The following is an 18,166-nucleotide window of genomic DNA, read 5'->3' as shown; positions in this document are numbered from 1 at the left end:
AGGAAAAAGCTAGTTGTTGTGGCACACACCAGTAGGATTTACTGAAGGAGGCAGAGACAGGAGGATCAGGAGTTCGAGGCTAGCCCAGGCTATGAAAAACTATCTTTTATGTTTATATTAGATAAAGAACAGAAGTCATCCATATCTTACCAGTTCTACCAAAACATCCCTTGCTTGAACTGGGAAACAAAGCTATCCTCAGCTACACAGAAATCTTTCAATTTCTTCCCTTCAGTGGCCTTAGTTTTGCCTAATCTTAATAACTATCAGACTCTTAAATAGAATTTGTTAATTTTTATTCATTTTTTGTCAATATGATACATGCTGTAATTGTTTGAGAAGAGTGAACCACAACTGAGAAAATGCTTCCAGAAGATTGGCCTGTGGGCAAGACTGTGGGAAATTTTCTTAACTAGTGATTTATATGGGAGATCCAGCTCACTGTGGAGGTGCTACCACTGTAAGGGTGGCTCTAAGACATATAAGGAAACAGGCTGAGCATGCCATAGACAATAATCAAATAATCAGTGCTTCTTTATGGCTTCTGCTTCAGTTTCTGCCTCCAGGTTCCTGCCTTCAGTTCCTTTTGTGACTTTCTTTAATGATGGTGATGTGAAAGTATACAATGAACTAATCCATTCCCTCTCCAAGTTCCTTTTGGTTTTGATGTTTTATTATAACAATAGAAACTTTGAGAAAGATAAAAATTGGTACAAGGAGTGGGGTATTGAGTAACAAATCTGACCACAAATTTTTGATATTATGGTAGCATTGGAACTTTGGACTGGAAAAACTGTTGAGTGCTCAGAGATCAGTGGGGGAAAAAGTGATCTGTGCTTCCAACAGAGAGTATGTATGATTTACATAACAAACTGTAAGGGCTTTCTGATTCTATCCTCCTTTGTTGACTGCTAATTTATAGTGTCATAAGAGAAATGTCAAATGATTTCTTTTTGTATAAAGGCAGAGATTCTTCCTTACTTGGTATTCCAACTGACTTCCGTCCCTCACCCTCTGTTGAGAAAATAAGTTTTCCTTCATTTGCAGATGCTTTCATGCAATTCCCGGTACATAAATGTGTTTGTGTTCCACACATTCACTTTCAAAACTCTATAATATCTTCTTTGCTCTATCACTGATTAATGAATGGGATCAGATCTTGAATCTATGCTTACTGTTCTATATAGAGGAGAGTTACTAAGTTAGTGAGGCTGTGTCTTAAGGAGACTGCCTTTGTGTCTGAGTAAAGCTTTTGCTACATAGTGCTCTATTGATCATTTCTTTCTTATTTTTTTAATTGGATTTTTATTTACATTTCAAATGTTATTCCCTTTCCTGGTTTCCCATCCATAAGCACCCTATCCCATCCCCCTCCCCTTCTTCTATAAGGGTGTCCCCAACCACCCTTCTTTCCATCTCCCTGCCCTGACATTCCCCTACACTGAGGGGGGGGGTCCAGCTTTGGCAGGACCAAGGGCTTTGCCTCCCATTGGTGCCCAACAAAGTCATCCTCTGCTACATATGCAGCTGGAGCCATGGGTCAGTCTATGTGTATTCTTTGGTTAGTGGTTTAGTCCCTGGGAGCTCTGGTTGGTTGGCATTGTTGTTCTGATGGGGTTGATAGCTGAGTAGTACTCCATTGTGTAGATGTATCACATTTTCTGTATCCATTCTTCTGTTGAAGGACATCTGGATTCTTTCCAGCTTCTGGCTATTATAAATAATGCTGCTATGAACATAGTGGAGCATGTGTCTTTGTTATATGTTGGAGCATCATTTGAATATATGCCCAAGAGTGGTATAGTTGGGTCCTCAGGTAGTGCAATGTCCAATTTTCTGAGGAACCACCAGATTGATTTCCAGAGTGGTTGTACCAGCTTGCAATCTCACCAACAATGGAGGAGTGTTTATTAATTATTATCTGTATTATGCTTTCTTCTTTGGTCTTTGTGTGGTTTCTATTTAAAAAAAATGTAAACACCTTTTTGCCTGTTTTATTTTATTATTGGCATAACTTATTTACATGTCAGTTTGAGAAGAGTCTGTATCGTACCATCCTTAAGGAGAAAAAAAAATGAGTCTTCTTTGTAATTCTTTTAAAAATATACTTAATTAGCAGTCAGATTCACAACATGCATGTGTGTGGTAAATGTACGAATAGTTGTTATTTGATGGTTTTTTTTGTTGTTTTTTTGTTTTTTGGTTTTTTTTTTTGTTTTGCTCTCCACATGCCTGATTTTTTTTTTTTGTTAGTTAGTTTGTTTCTTTTTCCCTGCAATAATCCACCAATGACTACTGTCAGTTTTCATTCCACCTAAAAATGTGGTTTCCACTTTAAAAACAACATTATTGTTTTAATCGACCTGTTATAATAATGATACTCAAACTCCATAGTCTTAGGATCACTGGAACATTGATTAACAGAATTTGCTGAGTTCTCTTATTTCTGCGCATGCCATCTACTGACATGCACTATTCTACAATGGCTAGGAATTCTGGGAAATGCATCACTGAGAGGTCATATTGAATTAACAGTATAACCTTGGTAACATAACCTTAGATGTACATGTGTAGCCTATTGGACCCGTAAGCTATATGGTGTTTATCCTCATGTGTACAGTCTGTCATTGACACAATGCCCTCCCACAGAACCTGGCTGTGTTAATATTTGTCATTGCAGAAAGTAAAACAGAAAACTTAAGAATGTCTTTTTATACCGGGGGTTGGGGATTTAGCTCAGTGGTAGAGTGCTTGCCTAGGAAGCGCAAGGCCCTGGGTTCGGTCCCCAGCTCCGGGAAAAAAAAGAACCAAAAAAAAAAAAAAGAATGTCTTTTTATTTTTTTTTTACTAAAAATGACAAAGCCAGTATATTATTTTCTCAGTTAAAATTTTATGTGAATGAGAAAAACAGTAATCAGAAGAACTTCACCATTTTGCATTTTGGCAAAACTTTTTAATGGCTGACTAGAGAGGCTATCTATGTTCTCTCATCTCGTTATGCATATCAACTTATTATGTTACATATTATACAGCCTCTGGCAGAATCCACAGCATCCTTGAAGAAAAATAAGAGTGAAAAGGTTAAAGGCATAGAGTGATTATGAAAATAGTTTTGACCTGTGACTTCTTCATAGTGGCTCAGAGATTTCCTGATTATCTGGAGCATGCTTTAGGAACCTGTAGACTGAGGAACTTAGGATACTCCATTTAAACTTCAGCCAACATTCTGCAGGTACTCGAATACTAGGTATTCTACAGTGTGCTTTAGAAGGAGCCTGAAGTGAGAGAAAGGGCCCAAGCTCAGCTCTATCTTTTCCACTATGGCTGCTAGAATTGTTATTAAATATTTTTATTCTTTGAGAATTTCATACAATATAGTTTTATCATAATCACCCTCTGTTTCTCTACCTAGCTTCTCCAAGATCCACTCCCTATACCCATATATTGTGCCAATTTCATGCCCTCTCTGTCTCTGTCTCTGTCTCTCTCTCTCTCTCTCCAGCTCTCTCTTTCCACCTCTCTCTTTCTTCATTTCTTCCACCCATTTTGAGGCCATCCACTAGAAAGCATGGCCCACCAACCAGGAATTACAACCTTAGAGAAGACAGATTATTGCTACACAGGGATCTATCCAGTGTCTATAGCCCTTAGTTAATTGTGGAATCTCATGAAGTCCTTTCCAGTCAGTGCTAGAATGTTGACCAGATAGGTCTAGGCAAGGTCTTTAATAGACTACCACAGTTGTTGTGAATTCATGAGAGTAGCAAGCATGTCTTGATGACACTACTATAGTCTTCCATGACTGCTTGGGCCTACAATCTTTCCCAACCCACTCCATGTTCTTTGAGTCTTGGGGAAGAAGTGTGATAGAAGTGTCCCATTTGCAGCTGAGCATTCTGTTTATAATTTTTCTCCATACTTTGGACAGTTGTGAACTGCATTAGCCACCATCACTGCATGGTGAGATGTCTCATAAAGTGTCTCAGAACTACACTAATCTATGGACTTAGAGAAACCAGTCAACCAAATAATACTAGCAGTTCCACCCTAAAAAGCTGTGAGCTCTTGTCAGATGTCTAGTACCAGAGATATGTTTATTTCCTATGGAATGGGCTTTCAATTAATCAGAAAGGAGTTTGTTATCCCCATAATACTTGTGACACTATTGCACCCATGACATATCCTGCCACACTCGATATTATTGCTATTCACAGGCTTCACAGCTGAGTAAGACTGCTCATGACATTTTTTTTTGTCCCCAGGTTCCTGCATAGTACCTTCTAATTCTATGAAATCTAGGCATCATTGAGAAAGTATCCTCATCAATACCAATGTAATATTTCCATGTCTTGGGAGAAAAGTGTGTGATATCAAAGCATGTGATGTCTTTAGCAAAAAGATCTTTCCATCACATTCTGATCAGCAATCAGGCACAAAGGCAGTAGTTTGCACTGTTTGGAGAGTTCTCCATGAACTTCTGACCTGTAACTAGAGGGAAAATGTCCCATACTTGTCATTGGGCTTTTTAACCAGCAACGTACCATTTCTGTGAGGTGAGTAAATTCCTGTGTAAAATAACTCCAGTTAAGCTCTTTTATGTGGAAGTGTATATTTGAAGCTTATAAAATACAAGTTTTGCGTATGCCCTTTTCAAATACCCTTGGTATTAGTTATTTTTCTCCACTCAAACCTCCTCACCTTTTCTACTCTTGAATTCCTCTCCTCCCTTAGACCTCCCTCCCCATTATTCCTCATTTCCTTTTAGATCACCTGTGTTCTACTGTGCCCCCTCCCTCAAGATATTTCTTCACTCACTTCACTGATGGTCCCTTTCTGCTTTCCTGAGTCCAACAGGTATTCCAAACTAAACGCACAAATGTAAAGATTGGTTATTAACGTCTGTTTGTGAGTGAGAGACTAGAATGCTTGTCTTTCTGAGTCTGGGTTACCCTTCTCAGTGGTAATATTTCCTGGTATGATCCTAATCCTGCCTGTTCATTTTTCTTTACAGCTGAATAAAATTCCACTGTGTATGACACTGCTATGTTTTTTTAAAAATCGATTTCTCACTCTTTCCATCCCCCTTTTTTCTTGCTTTCTTTCTTTCTGTTTTGGTACTGGATATGAAATCCAAGTCCCTATACATTCTAGTCAAGATCTTACTACTGACCATATTGCCAGTTCACTGGTCTGTTTTTCTTTTCTCTCCTATCCTCAAAACTTTTTTTGCCAGGACATTTAGGTCCTCAATAATTGCATCTCTTGATTCCAGGTAGTATGTTTCAATCAAATAAAAAGAATCAAATTCTGTTTATTTAAGAGGAATAATGTCAGACCATGCAACATTAGGAAGAACAAGCTCTCCTCTCTTTCACCTTCAAAATTCTGTTTCTATAACACTCAGCTTGGCACTATGCGAAAGTAATGATGAATTTTACTAATTTTATTAAGAAATACTTAAGTAATTGCCAAAGCTATGCTTAAGTCTGGAAAGTGCCCTAAACCATTTTTTTTCTTTTAAAACCATGGGCAAGCGATGGCCCAAATATCAGCTTATTGCATATTCATGGAGAAGAAAAGTTCTGGGCTGAAATCCTTAGATTTAAAGTCACTTAGATAAACATATACCTCCACTAAAGTACATGGTTTCTCACAGTAAGCCTTACTCTTCAAAATTACAGTGTGTGATTATCTCTTAAAAAAACGATAAAGCCTTGATTTTTATGGTTGATTAAATAGGTTATTGTAAATCACATCAGCTTCGAGTTTGGCATGTATCCCAGAAAGCAGGCTTCCCAGGCTAAGCTCAAAGTTTCTTTTTCCATAACAAAGATTTGAATCCACAAAAATCCTCTGGGATTTCTTGCATCCAAAGCAGACATTTCCCAGGGTTTCACATGGTTTTCTGGAAAGCTCTTGACCTACCAAGTAGTTCCATATGGAGGCACCCGAGCCAATGAAAGTTCATTTCCTGTGAGTTCATCTTACTTGAGTCATCCTGGTTTTTTTTTTCTTCTTCTTCTTCTCAGTAATCACTGGTCTCTTGTTCCCTTTTCCCAGTCTGTGCCATGTTGAAGGAATCCACAGTCATCACAGTGACAAAACATACAACATGGAGCCTGTGTTCTTTCTTTCTTTCTTTCTTTCTTTCTTTCTTTCTTTCTTTCTTTCTTTCTTTCTTTCTTTCTTTCTTTCTCTTTCTTTCTCTCTCTCTCTCTCTCTCTCTCTCTCTCTCTCTTTCTTTCTTTTCTTAGCAATCAAGTTATCAGGGCATTCTTCTCTTGAGATTTGCTGGGGCACTTTGGTGGCTTTGTGGAATGTTTTTACAGAGTCAGTGGCAGTTAGTTCTCGACCTATCCCACAGTTGTTAGACTAACAGGAGCATTGTAAGAAAGCGGTTTCTAGACAATGGGAGTTTCAGCACTATAGGGACATTTTAAGCTTAAAGACATATGATTAACTTTAGATTTGGCTGGGACAATCACTTAGCATTTCTATGGCAAATGATGTCAATGTGCTACCCAAATCTTTGGGAATCTCTTCACTGTTAATTGTAACTGTCTAATAAGCCTGTGTTTTGTTGCTTCTGGTTGTTGTCACCCGTGGAGACATTTTAGTAAACTGCTCTCAGGATCTCAATTGACCTATGTGAGGGAGCCTAACATGCCAGACTGTGTTTCCCATTCTTACTTTTCAGAGTCCCACCACTGACACCTACTAGGAATAGGGATTTTAGGTGGCAATGATATACAGACATGTGCCATGGTAGAGCTCACCTCATATGACAGACCAATGCTCAGGCTTTCCTTAACATCATATCATAGCTAAACTGGGAAAAAACCTCTTACCACAAGGGTTTGCTGCACAAATGGGATGGCATGACATTTATGGAAGTATCATAAGTAGTAAAGCATCTCTACCTAAAATGACTTGTTTTGTTTACAAAAGAGCAACATTATATAGATAAAGCAATATTAGCCACTAAGATGATAACATAATCTTCAGTTTGGACCGAGTGGATTTAAATAACAGTCATGGCAAGTTAACATGCAGATTACATATTAGCAACTCTTTTCTCTAAATTAAAAAAAATGTATTGTTTGTTTAAACTTGGGTAAAAAAAAAAGAAAACTCTTAGAATACACGGAGAAGGATAAGTCTCACCTTAGGGTAGTGGGATTCACTTTTTGGCTATATTCACAATTCAGTAACATTTAGTGTTATGAGAAATCCTGGACTTTAAAACACATACATCATAACATTTGCTTTTGTTACAGTGAGTACCTGAAACATGATCCTTTGGTCAAGAAAACATGTAGGACTTAGTTTCACTCTTACTGACTACATTCCTTTCTCAAAGACAATGTTTAAAATCCATGGCGCAAAACTCACTAGCAAGAAAGCAACCACACTACCTTGTAGCCGCAGATCTTTTGGATGGACCATGGAGGTCATGTCCATCATGTTCTGCCTATTTGCTTCTTGATGCTCTTCATATTAACCCGTGGTTACTCTGAACTGCTACCCTAGTGATGAGTTATACTATGCACAAGCCTCAAAACACTCAAGCCAGAGTACCTGGGTCTCCTTAGGACCTGCTTAGAGAAATTTCAAATGGACAAAAGTGGGTTAATGTCCTGAGTGTGGAGTAAACAATAATTTAAATTTAAGCAGCCTCTTAGTTTCTTTAAATCATGAAAGGTTTTGATGGGAATACTCTTGAGAATGTCTTGATCGTTCCCTGATGACTAATGATTGTCAATATTTGTATGATTGGATGCCATATAATATACGCAGCTAAAGTTTAGTGAGAAGTGTGGAAATCCTAGAGCCTGGAAAGAAGGAATATGCTACCAAGAGTATTGCAGATGAGATTTGTTTAAGAAAGGTCTAAGTAGTTATTGTGAGAGGAATAGAGCTGTGGTATCTGTTCTCAAGTATTGAAAAGACAGCTGAGTGTTTAGGTCCGTGACTTGACTTTGGTAACCATTTGTAGGAATGAAAGCGATTAAAGGTAAATGGATTGTTGACTTAGTTCCGAATAACAGATTAAGGGCTGGTGCCAGGGCAGAAGCAATAGCAAGGCAAGGTGAGCGAGAAATAGAGAGACATTTTTTAGAGAATTGGGAGACCTTGTGAACAACCTGATGTACAAGGCCAAAAGGAGGAATCAAGATGTCAGTCAGGATCTGCAGTGTTTCAGATGGCTCAGCTCAGTGCCTGACATGCAGTTACCAGGTGACTGCTCCACTTACCAGGTGACTGCTCCACTTACCAGGTGACAGCTGGCATGCATCATTTGAGGATCTTAAGCTGGATATAGGCTCTCGGTCCTTGTCCTACCTGGTGCTCTCTGAGGTTGTATCTGGTTCTGTAGCTTGGAGTCTGTCACAATTTACAATGTTCTTCAGAATTATGACTTCCAACATCTATTCTGTTCTGTTCTTTCTTCTCTTTCCAGTGTTTTGATTATTTGCATGTTATACCTCTTAAGTTAGCCATAATTCTTACATATTCTATTCTGGTTTTCCCCTATTCTTAATTTTTATACGAATTTCTTTGTATGTATATGGGGGCAAGGGCTTCTGCATGAACATCTGGGCTCATGTTTGTTTGATGCCCAGAAGCCAGAAGAAGTCATTGGATAGCCTGAAACTGGCGTTACGAATGGTTGTAAAGGGTTATGTGGGAGCTGGGAATTGAACTCAGGTCCTCTGGACGGACATCTTCTGCTCCTAACTTCTAAGCCATCTCTGCAGCCCTAATTTTAATTATTAAGAAGACTATTATTATATTTATGCTGTATGCTGGGAATACATATGCTATGGTGTTGAGGTTAGAGAACGACATGCAGATACTGTTAGATAGTTCCTTCCTCCTGTCAAGTCTTCTCCAGGCTTAATGGCAAGCGCTTTAGCCACGGAGCTACCCTACTGACCTGTCTTTTCAAAAGCCCATTTCAGTTAGACAAATGTGTGTGAGCCTACTTCAGTATCCACTTATTCCTTCCTTGGCCATGTCTGTCTGCTAATGGGCCTTCCTCAGGCAGTGTTTCTGCTATGGCGTTTTTGATTTTCTAGTATTTATTTTGGATTTCGATTTTCCTTTTCTTCTCTTTCTCTCTCTCTTTCTCTCTTTCTTTCTTTCTTTCTTTTTTACAGTTATTATCAGTGGTCATTAACTGGGACCGAAACATTTTCTCATCACACATTAGATTTTTCTTAATATGTTCTGTTGTTTACATTATCATTTGTTTGTACATGCCACATGCTTTCCTCATTATGACCCTTACTGTGTTAATCATTGTTACTTTAAATTTCTTTCTGAGAATTCCAACATCTGTCGGATTTGCATTTGTTCTGATGGTTTCTTTGCCTTTTCGTACTGGAGATTTATACCTTCTAGTACACCTTGTAAATTTATTTTTTGCTAGATTATGTATTATATTGAATGGATGAGAACTGGGGTCAGGGGTCTAAAAAGTGTGAAGATTTGTGTATTTAGGTGGCTCTGACTTGACGGTAGGCTGTGTTTACTGTTTCTTGTAACTACAGACCCTGCCTCCGCCGTTACATTCCTCTAGCATCTTGGTTTTCATCCTGAACTTACCTAATTATTCTCCTCAGAGTGTGGGTCTTGCCTTCCAGTTGAGTCAACTGAAAAATCAATGTTAAATGGAGCTTTGCTGTAGTGGTGATCAGATATAGGAGAAAGAGACTATTTTAAAATTAATCATCCTATTAAAGCTCAAGCCTTTTATATAAGGCTTTATTTTAAATTAAATGTATGTGTCAGACAGCTGTTTTTGTGTATGTGTCTGTGCGTGGATCTCTGTGTGGGTGTGTGCATGTGAGTGCAGGCACCTGTGGAGGCAGGAGGAGGTGTCAGATTTCCTGGAACGGGAGTTACAGGGGGTGGTGAACTATCAGACATGGGTGTTTGAAATTGAACTCAGGTCCTCTGCAAGAGCGACAGGACCCTTAGTGGCTAAGCCATCTCTTCAGCTCCCTTTAATCTCCTGTCTTTTGTAGGTCTAACACTGGTGTGTTAAATATTTATGGAGTGTTTAGTGTTTATTTTTCTCCTAATCCACGTTTGGGTCTTTCATGTATGTATATGTGTGTGTGTGTGTGTGTGTGTGTGTGTGTGTGTGTGTGTGTGTGTGTGATTTTTGGTTTTGGTGAATTAGGTTGGAGAGAACCAGTTAGAAACAAGCCTTTCATCTAGTTTAGACAAGGTTTCAGAATTGTTATCTTGAGCCATTCCTTCTCTTGAAGAGAGCTCTGAGCATTCTTGACAGTGGTTAATCTTTCAGTCCTTTTGACAAGACTGACAAGCAAATGTAAGAATTTGGAGGAATTCCTGAAAGGAAAACACAGGAAAGTGAGGGGTTTTCCCTAATGCCGCAGACATTATACTGTGTTCAGCTCGGAAAATATTCCTGAGTAACCATTATAGCAGCTCAGGGTTACCATGGCTTGCCACACATCTGTTTCTGCACCTCCCAAGGTACACTCAGTTCTCTGTGTCGTGGGGCAACTGTCTGTCTAGAATGGTCACTTCTTTCATAGGCCCAAGGAAAGTTGCTAACATTTTATTTTGTCCAGCTTTTGTCTGCTATGCATAGTTCAATTTCATATTCTTCCTGTGATATGTTGATATTGAAACTGAAAGCAGATTGATTATTTTGAAAACTGGAGTCAGGTAAGGTCACAAAGCATTGCTTGGTCAGTCTGACCAGTGGCAACCCTGGGTACTCCTGCAGATCTTTCATCCTTAGAGCCTTGAAACACATTCCATGCTTTTGTCTAAGACACAACTTTTAATTTCTTACCTTCCTTGTTCCCCTTCCTTCCAAATGGTTTTACCCAGCTTCTTTAGATTCTCTGCTTAGACACTGAAGTCATTTTTAATTGTGGAATATATAGACAGAACACACCCATCTCAGGAGTTTGGCATGAATTGTGGTCTTACTGGCAGTGTGGGAAGATCTCATCATACTGGGTACTTCATTAGCAAATCCCATTCTGTGCCAGTCTCAGAGGTGCAAAGATTTTGATTTTGATTTTTAAATTCCCCACAAGCATTCTTGCTTTATTGCTAATTCTTGATCACTTGCACTTGCTCTCTCACTTCCAAGCTGCTACCTGTCACAAATGTGAAGACAGGTCTCTTCTGAGTCCTGCCTCCGGTTAGCATCCCCTCTACTTGGCAACCTCTCTATCTTCCTTTGGTTTGGTTGGAAGCATCAACAGTGACGTTTACCATTTTATTTCTCCTGCTGACTATTACCTTCTAGTGTTTTAAAAAGGAAGTGGTCCTTAATGTCTTGCCTTCTGATTTTCAACGTAGAAGGTAATACCGTCCTCGCATTGGGGAGATTGCCATATGCTGAGATGCTCTGAGGTTGGGGTATTAGGCTGGAGAGGAGAAAGCCGGCAAATGCAAATATTCTTTTGGGAGGATTGATAATTCAGTGTTCTCACTGCACATTGTTTTTGTCTTGACAACTACTTCTAGAGCCTACTTGCAGAACCTGCCTCGTTAATGATAGATTTCAAACTACATGCAACACACAAATATTTGACCAGCAAAAATCTCGTTATAAACCTGTAGTATGTGATTCCCTTTATGGTTCTGTCCTAAGAAGAACAATTGCTGTTAGTCTCCTAATTATAGTATGATTAACTTAGCTGTCTTCCTTTAAGATGTCTGATAGATTTGAAGTAACTGTGTTAAGAAATGTCCTATTACTCTAACAAAATATTTGAGACAATAAATTTATGAGGAAAAAGTTATTTTGGCTCCAAATGTTGTAGTTTTAATATATGGCCACTGGAGTCTATACCTTTGGGGCCCATAGCCAGCTAGTACATCAGCATTAAAATGTATATAGCAGAAGCATCTTTATGTTCAGGAAGGAAGGAAAGAAGGGAAAAAATAGAGTCTTCTTCGAAGGTACAATCATGATGACAAGAAGACTACCCCACTATACCTCACTCGTTTAAGGTCCCAATACCTCCCAGTAACACAATGAAATGGGAATTAAGCTACGATGGTCAATATCGATTCCTTATTTGTTTGAACAAATCATGCTTCTTAGGTACATATGCTTTGGTGTTTCTAGAAAGAGTTAACTAAGTGAGACACCCAACTGTGAACGCAGGTTGATATGGCATAAAGGGTGACAGACTGTTTGGAACTAGACGGTAAGTGCAAGAGAATCTCAGCCTTGCAGGTAGCCTGTGATGGCTGCCAGGCCATGATGACATAAATATTTCTGCTTTTATTCTGGAATGCTCACTGTCCTGGACTGAAACTCATCATAAGCCCAAACCAGTCTCCCCTGGCTTGTTCTTCTTAGGTACTTGCTGCGGCAATGGATGTCTAACATACTATTCTATAGCACTCGGCCCTTGGAGTCAGTGCCCCAAGCCATAGCACAGGTTATTGCCTGTGGTTCTTGCCTCCCATGACATGGATCAGGGAGACTTTGTGCTCTTGCTCACTTAGGCTGTTTCCATTTCAAAATTTGTTCTTAATGTTAGGCGAGTTGTTCAATCTGTTTCAAAGTGAATCTCTGTGTACAATTTAAAGGAGTATTACTCTGCCTGTAGAAAATGCCAATTTAACCCCCGCTGGCAATGTAAGATGCATGAAATTTCTTGGGCAAAGAATAAAGCAAAATAATAAAATCCCATGTTTAGCAAATAAGTGGAGAAGGCATCTCAGAATCTCATGCATGGGGCTGCAGAAGGTGACAACTCAGGATTAGACATGTGGCTACAGATGGTTTCTTGTAGAATCTGAGTGAGTAGTTGCTCCTGGGAAAAGTTTTAAAGGTATTTCCTGCATTAGTAGGATGAACAGAATTCAAAGATTTCCCTGTCTCTGTATTATTTGGGAAAGGTACAAACTGGAGCAGTTTGGAAATGAAGGATTTGATGCAACATTTCTCTCTTACTTATTTGCATCTGAAAATTGAAACTTAAAATTTGAGTAGTACTGGATCAGTTGTGTGTGTGTGTGTGTGTGTGTGTGTGTGTGTGTTTGCATGTATCTATGAATACTTGTACGTACATGTATGTGCATACATATGTACCTATGTGGAAGTTTCAACAGACAGTTGATGGCAGGCACTTCCTTAATCACTTTATATTTAGCCAGTGTCTTTCAGGACCTCCCGAACTCTCTGTCTCCTCTAGTCTGTCTAGGCAGCTTGCTCAGAGCTTTCCCCATCTCTGCTTCCTCTGTGTAGGGATTACTGAGGGTCAATGCACTCTCGCACCGTTTGTATAGTTCCTGGGGATCCAAATTTAGCTCCTCAAGCTTGTGGGGTATGTGCTTTACCTGCTGACCTGTCTCACCAATCAAAAGTTCCTTTTAACTTGAAGACAGAGGGTGTAGACATGTGCCATCCTACAAATTCCATTTATGTTTTCCTATTACTCAGGTTTTCGAAATCACTATAATTCTAGTCTGTCTAGAGGTATACATTTTCTACTGCTGCATAATCACTACCACAATGGCTTTCTTGGGCTTTCACACATGTGCATTTTCGTTTTGCTTTCACACATGTGCATTTTGATTTTGCAAGTATCTTGTTGAATGTACTCTCAGAAGTTGCAAATGGATTATAATAAATTATTTCCAGCTGAAAAAGTTGTAAATAGTATGCTAATATGTTCATGAATATTTAACATTGTTAATATAATACAATCAATTATATCTCAAGTCCTTATTAAATATGAACAGTTCTCATTTTAAGTAAAAATAAATAAAGATCATATACCACTAGTTCTTAGAGAACCTAGTTCTATTTTTGTTGAGAAGTTCACATGCTCTTTTATATCTTCTTGAGAAATGAGCAAGATTTAATATTCTGCACCAGAGATGCTTGGATCTAGAACATGCAACTTACATTGCCTCTGACCAGTATCCTTAAATAATCTGCTTAATGATTCTAGCCCAAAGAATAAGAACAAGCATAAATTTCCCCAAGGTGCTGTAAGGAGTAGCAGGTTGTGTCCAAAATGCAATGTGAAGCAGCCACACTCAGTTCTCAGGAGCTAGCTTCTGTGGGAGGTGGTAGGGATCTTGAGAGCTCAAAGGGCTTAGGAAGTATCTCAGCTTTACTTTGAGGAGGTGAGCAGAAGCTTGGGTTGATCAGGTCAGAATGATCTTTGAAACAGGCTTAACCTTCCAGTGTGTGTGTGTGTGTGTCAGAGAGGGAGAGAGAGAGAGAGAGAGAGAGAGAGAGAGAGAGAGAGAGAGAGAGAGAGAGAGGTGGGGAGGTGGACAGACAGACAGAGGTAGACCCACAGAGAAAACGTTTTTAATGTAAGAATTTAAGTGTCAATCACTTAGGTTAGGTAATGTGAACAGTTATATCTGCATCAGCAGGCAATACTGACATCAAGACAGAGGGCTTGGCAGTCAGGTAGCTCTCTGAAGTTCTAGATGAGTAGTGGTAGGCCAAGAACCAAGAACCTAGATCAGTAAGCTGAGGTTGACTCAGCTGAGTGTGGCCTAGGAGAATATGTAGGTCCCAGAGAGTGATTCCAAACATAATTCCAAAGGTATCAGTTGAAGATAAAGCTAGAAACATTATTTATAAAACAATTCAGTGATAACATTAATCTCTGGAGAGTCTTATAGAATATAAGGGATAAAACGCCACTAAATCTAATTGGTTCAGAAGAACAGTCAACAGATAAACATGCATCTCTGGGTCAAGATGCCAGTTTGGGGTCACAGACAGAATCCATCATGTGTAGCAGACATAAAGCTTATTGATCAGGACAGCTAGTAGGCTCACAGGAATGGCTCAATTGCTTTTTGACAGGGGAAAATAATGAATATAATTTAGCCTAGGATATTTTACTTTATAATAAGGCAATTCCAACATTTTCATGCCCATAAGTCATAGTGTTGCTCTAAGAACTTGTTATAGAATCTCTAAGAATTGAAACAGGAAGATGTAGAGAAAGGTGTGTGAGATATAGCATATTTGAGACAGACAGAGAGTTCTCCTCAGTTCTCTTATCTTTTTCCCAGTCAAGAAACAATATAGTGTAGTAGATAAAATAATGTGGTTTATCTCAACACAGCCAGTCCTTTGTCTGGTTAGCTAGTAGGGGAGACAGAGGAGGGCCAAATTTAACTGCAATGTTCAGCAATACTTTTAACTCTTCCTGTAATCCTGGACTCTTCCTATATTCAGGATTTTACTCAAACAAGGACAACAAACCAGGATAGTTGGTGGTGTGCTCTGTAACTTCCTAGTGTACTTTACTACCCTGGCATCAGAATACTGTAAACAGCTTCCTGGGAGGTCCCACAATTCTTCTAAACCTGTGATTATCAAGCCTGGGTACATTAGAATCATCTGGAAAGCTTGTAGGAACACAGAGCACTGGGATCTCCTCCAGAGTTTCTGATGCAAACATTCACTGGCAAGAACCCAAGCTTTTGCATTTTAATCCAGTTCCTAAATGTTGCTGCTGCTGCCCTCAGGGAATCTGGATCTAAACAGTCTGAGTCCCTCTGAGAGACAGTAAGCAGAGTGACTGCCCTGCTCACACTGTGCCCCAGTGCCCTATTGGGTACCTTACAGTCATCAATGAACCAAGACCTTCATGTCCAGTAGGAAGCCAAGTGAAGTGTAAAGGTGCCCACCCAGAGAAGTTTCTAGATGGATGATGTCCTTTAGAGAGAAAGCAAAAACATTCTGTTTGCTCTTGGCTTTTTGTCAGATTCAGATTCCTCCGGTTTTGCCTTGAAAGTAGAAGGAGACATTAGGAGGTACTAGGTCTGCTTTCCAGTTTAACAAGAATAATCTGAGGGGGTGGAGAAATGGCTTATTTGCTAAGAGCCCTTGGTATTCTTCTGAGAGACTCTAGTTTGGTTCTCATCACCTATGTCAGGCAACTAATTGACTAGGGAATCTGACATTCTCTTCTTGTTGTAAACACCTGTACATATGTGCCACACATATATACATACATACTTACATGCTTGCATACACACACATAGAGACAAACAAATACAAAAAAAATAGAAATAAATCTTACAAAAATACTTAGAATAGAATAGCAGGCTCAAGTTACAGTATCGCTACTACATGAAGGTATGGCTTTAAGTAGGTCAATCAGATATCGGTAAAAGAGCATGTCGACTCATTTGGATTGCTTTGCTCTGTCCATGAGTTCAGATTACTTTCAGAGAAAATGTATTACAAACAACGTAGTTTGCCTTGGGTTGGCCTTACCCAAAATCTCGTTCCTTGGCTCTTGGCTCAGAAGAGTGTTCATAACTCGTCAAGTGGGAGTGAGGGCTTAGACCTGGAGTCACAGAGCTGCTGTGGTTCCATGGTTTCCACAGAGCTGTTCATGGTAGTCTCTTCCTTTGGGATCTGAGCTGAGATGCTGTTTTAGAGTCTGAACTCCAACAGAAGCTAAAGCTAATAGTATTTTATTAATTATTTAGCCTATTTATTGACCATCTATTATGTGTCCTGTAATATTTTAAGTGTGACATTCAACCATTATGCCTTATGTTCTACTATGGTGTATAAAGTAAAAAGAAATTTCTGTATCTCTAGGTCCTATTCTCACAGACTTGACTAACCATGGAATGAAATTGTTAGGAAATCAATTACAACTGCACAAATCACATGCAGAAAATCCCCTATTATTATTCCAAACACCATTATCTAATAACTTTTTGCGCAGTTGTTATGTTGCTTCAGGCAATACAATGCTTTCAAGGAGGTTTAAAGTGACTGGGAGGCCGTGTGCATGTCACCTGGAGGTACTACATCATTCTATACAAAGAACTGGAGCAAATGCCTGAGATAAGATACAGGTCAGGTGGAAGAATTGGTAACTCCCTAAGCCTCAGGAAGGATTAGACTCCATGCTACAAGCCCTGCTTAGAGACTTATGTAGCAGAATGACAGAGAGACAGGTAGTGGATCAGGAGTGGCCAAGAGTTAGGCCATGGGCAGATGGAAAGGACCATGTTAAAGTCTTTGGATTCCCACCCTGTTGACACCTGTGGGGTGAGATGCACGTTCTGGCATTATGGTATGCTAAGTTCTTACTATCATTGCAGGAACCTAGATAGGACAGCATCTGTCCCCATGCAACCTGCAAGCTACCACTGTTGGTTTTGGGGAGAATTATTTAGAAGCACTGTACTTTACAGTCACTTTATGTGATACAATTTATGATCCTGAGTTATCAAGAAAAGAGAAATTGACATTATGGGGGCATAAAACCAGAACTAGTTTTACATAAAATCTCAGATTAAAGTAACACAGCTTTATTATCTGGATTCTAAAACGTGCACCAATTCCACCATAAATAGTTACTATTAAACACCAGACAAAGTAAATCCAGTGACTTTGCCGTGATTCCACATTGCTTGCCTGCTGCCAGGCATTACAAGTCAACTGCGTACACTCTTCTTCTGATCTCACTTCTAATTCCAGAATCCCCATTAACCTGGAATGTGAGCAGCGTCTAGCCTTTACTTACAGTTAGTACAGGAGCTATGTTTAGAGATGTATTTGCCATTAGACAAAGGATCTGTGGATAAATTCTAAAGCCATCATTTTTGTGTGCCACTTGATCTTAAAGTAATTTGTTGTTTCTGTAGAGATCAGTCAGTTCAAGGGCATGATGACAGATATATCAGAAAGCAGCTCATTTTCCTTTGTTCCTTCTGCACATAAAAAAGGAGGAAGAGCAATTTGAAGATGTAAGATGAAGGCAGAATTTACTTCTTTTGTTTTATTTTTTGAGAGTCATTTCTTGCACTTCCAAACAACTTCAAAGAAGTCGGCTTTAAAAAAAAAATCTTCCTACTGTTCTAACTGGAATAGTTCAACATAGTTAAATCAGTATGCATTGATCACATAACTTCTACTGGGGAAAGAATGTGCTATTTCAAAAATTGGATTGCTTTGTTACTCTTCCGTTCTACTTTGAACTAATACAGAATACATTATAAAATACATTTAACCCACTGACTTTATTCATAATGACAAATACAGTAATACATAGAAATGGCTAATTTACTTACCACCTCAAAAATAGACGTTCTAGGCATTGGATGCCATATAGTTAAAAATGAGAGAGAGAGTGGGAGAGAGAGCGAGAGA

At 39.1% G+C, this 18,166-nt stretch overlaps 1 protein-coding gene and 1 non-coding gene across 2 annotated transcripts in view; one reads left to right on the top strand and one right to left on the bottom strand.

Moving 5' to 3' along the window:
• The window catches only part of LOC134478924 (uncharacterized), a 112,176-nt gene that overhangs the window by 8,795 nt on the left and 85,215 nt on the right, over window positions 1-18,166 (top strand). The window lies entirely within an intron of this gene.
• LOC120103251 (small nucleolar RNA SNORD73) lies at window positions 9,157-9,212 on the bottom strand. The gene has a single exon (XR_015621529.1). It is a non-coding gene; the product is annotated as a small nucleolar RNA SNORD73 (small nucleolar RNA).

This window comes from Rattus norvegicus, chromosome 5 (genome assembly GCF_021556685.1).
Source record: "Rattus norvegicus strain SHRSP/BbbUtx chromosome 5, alternate assembly SHRSP_T2T, whole genome shotgun sequence".
In the NCBI taxonomy this organism is placed as follows: Eukaryota; Metazoa; Chordata; class Mammalia; order Rodentia; family Muridae; genus Rattus; species Rattus norvegicus.
Note: the sequence above shows the minus strand (reverse complement) of the source record. Positions and strands in the feature narration are given on the sequence as shown.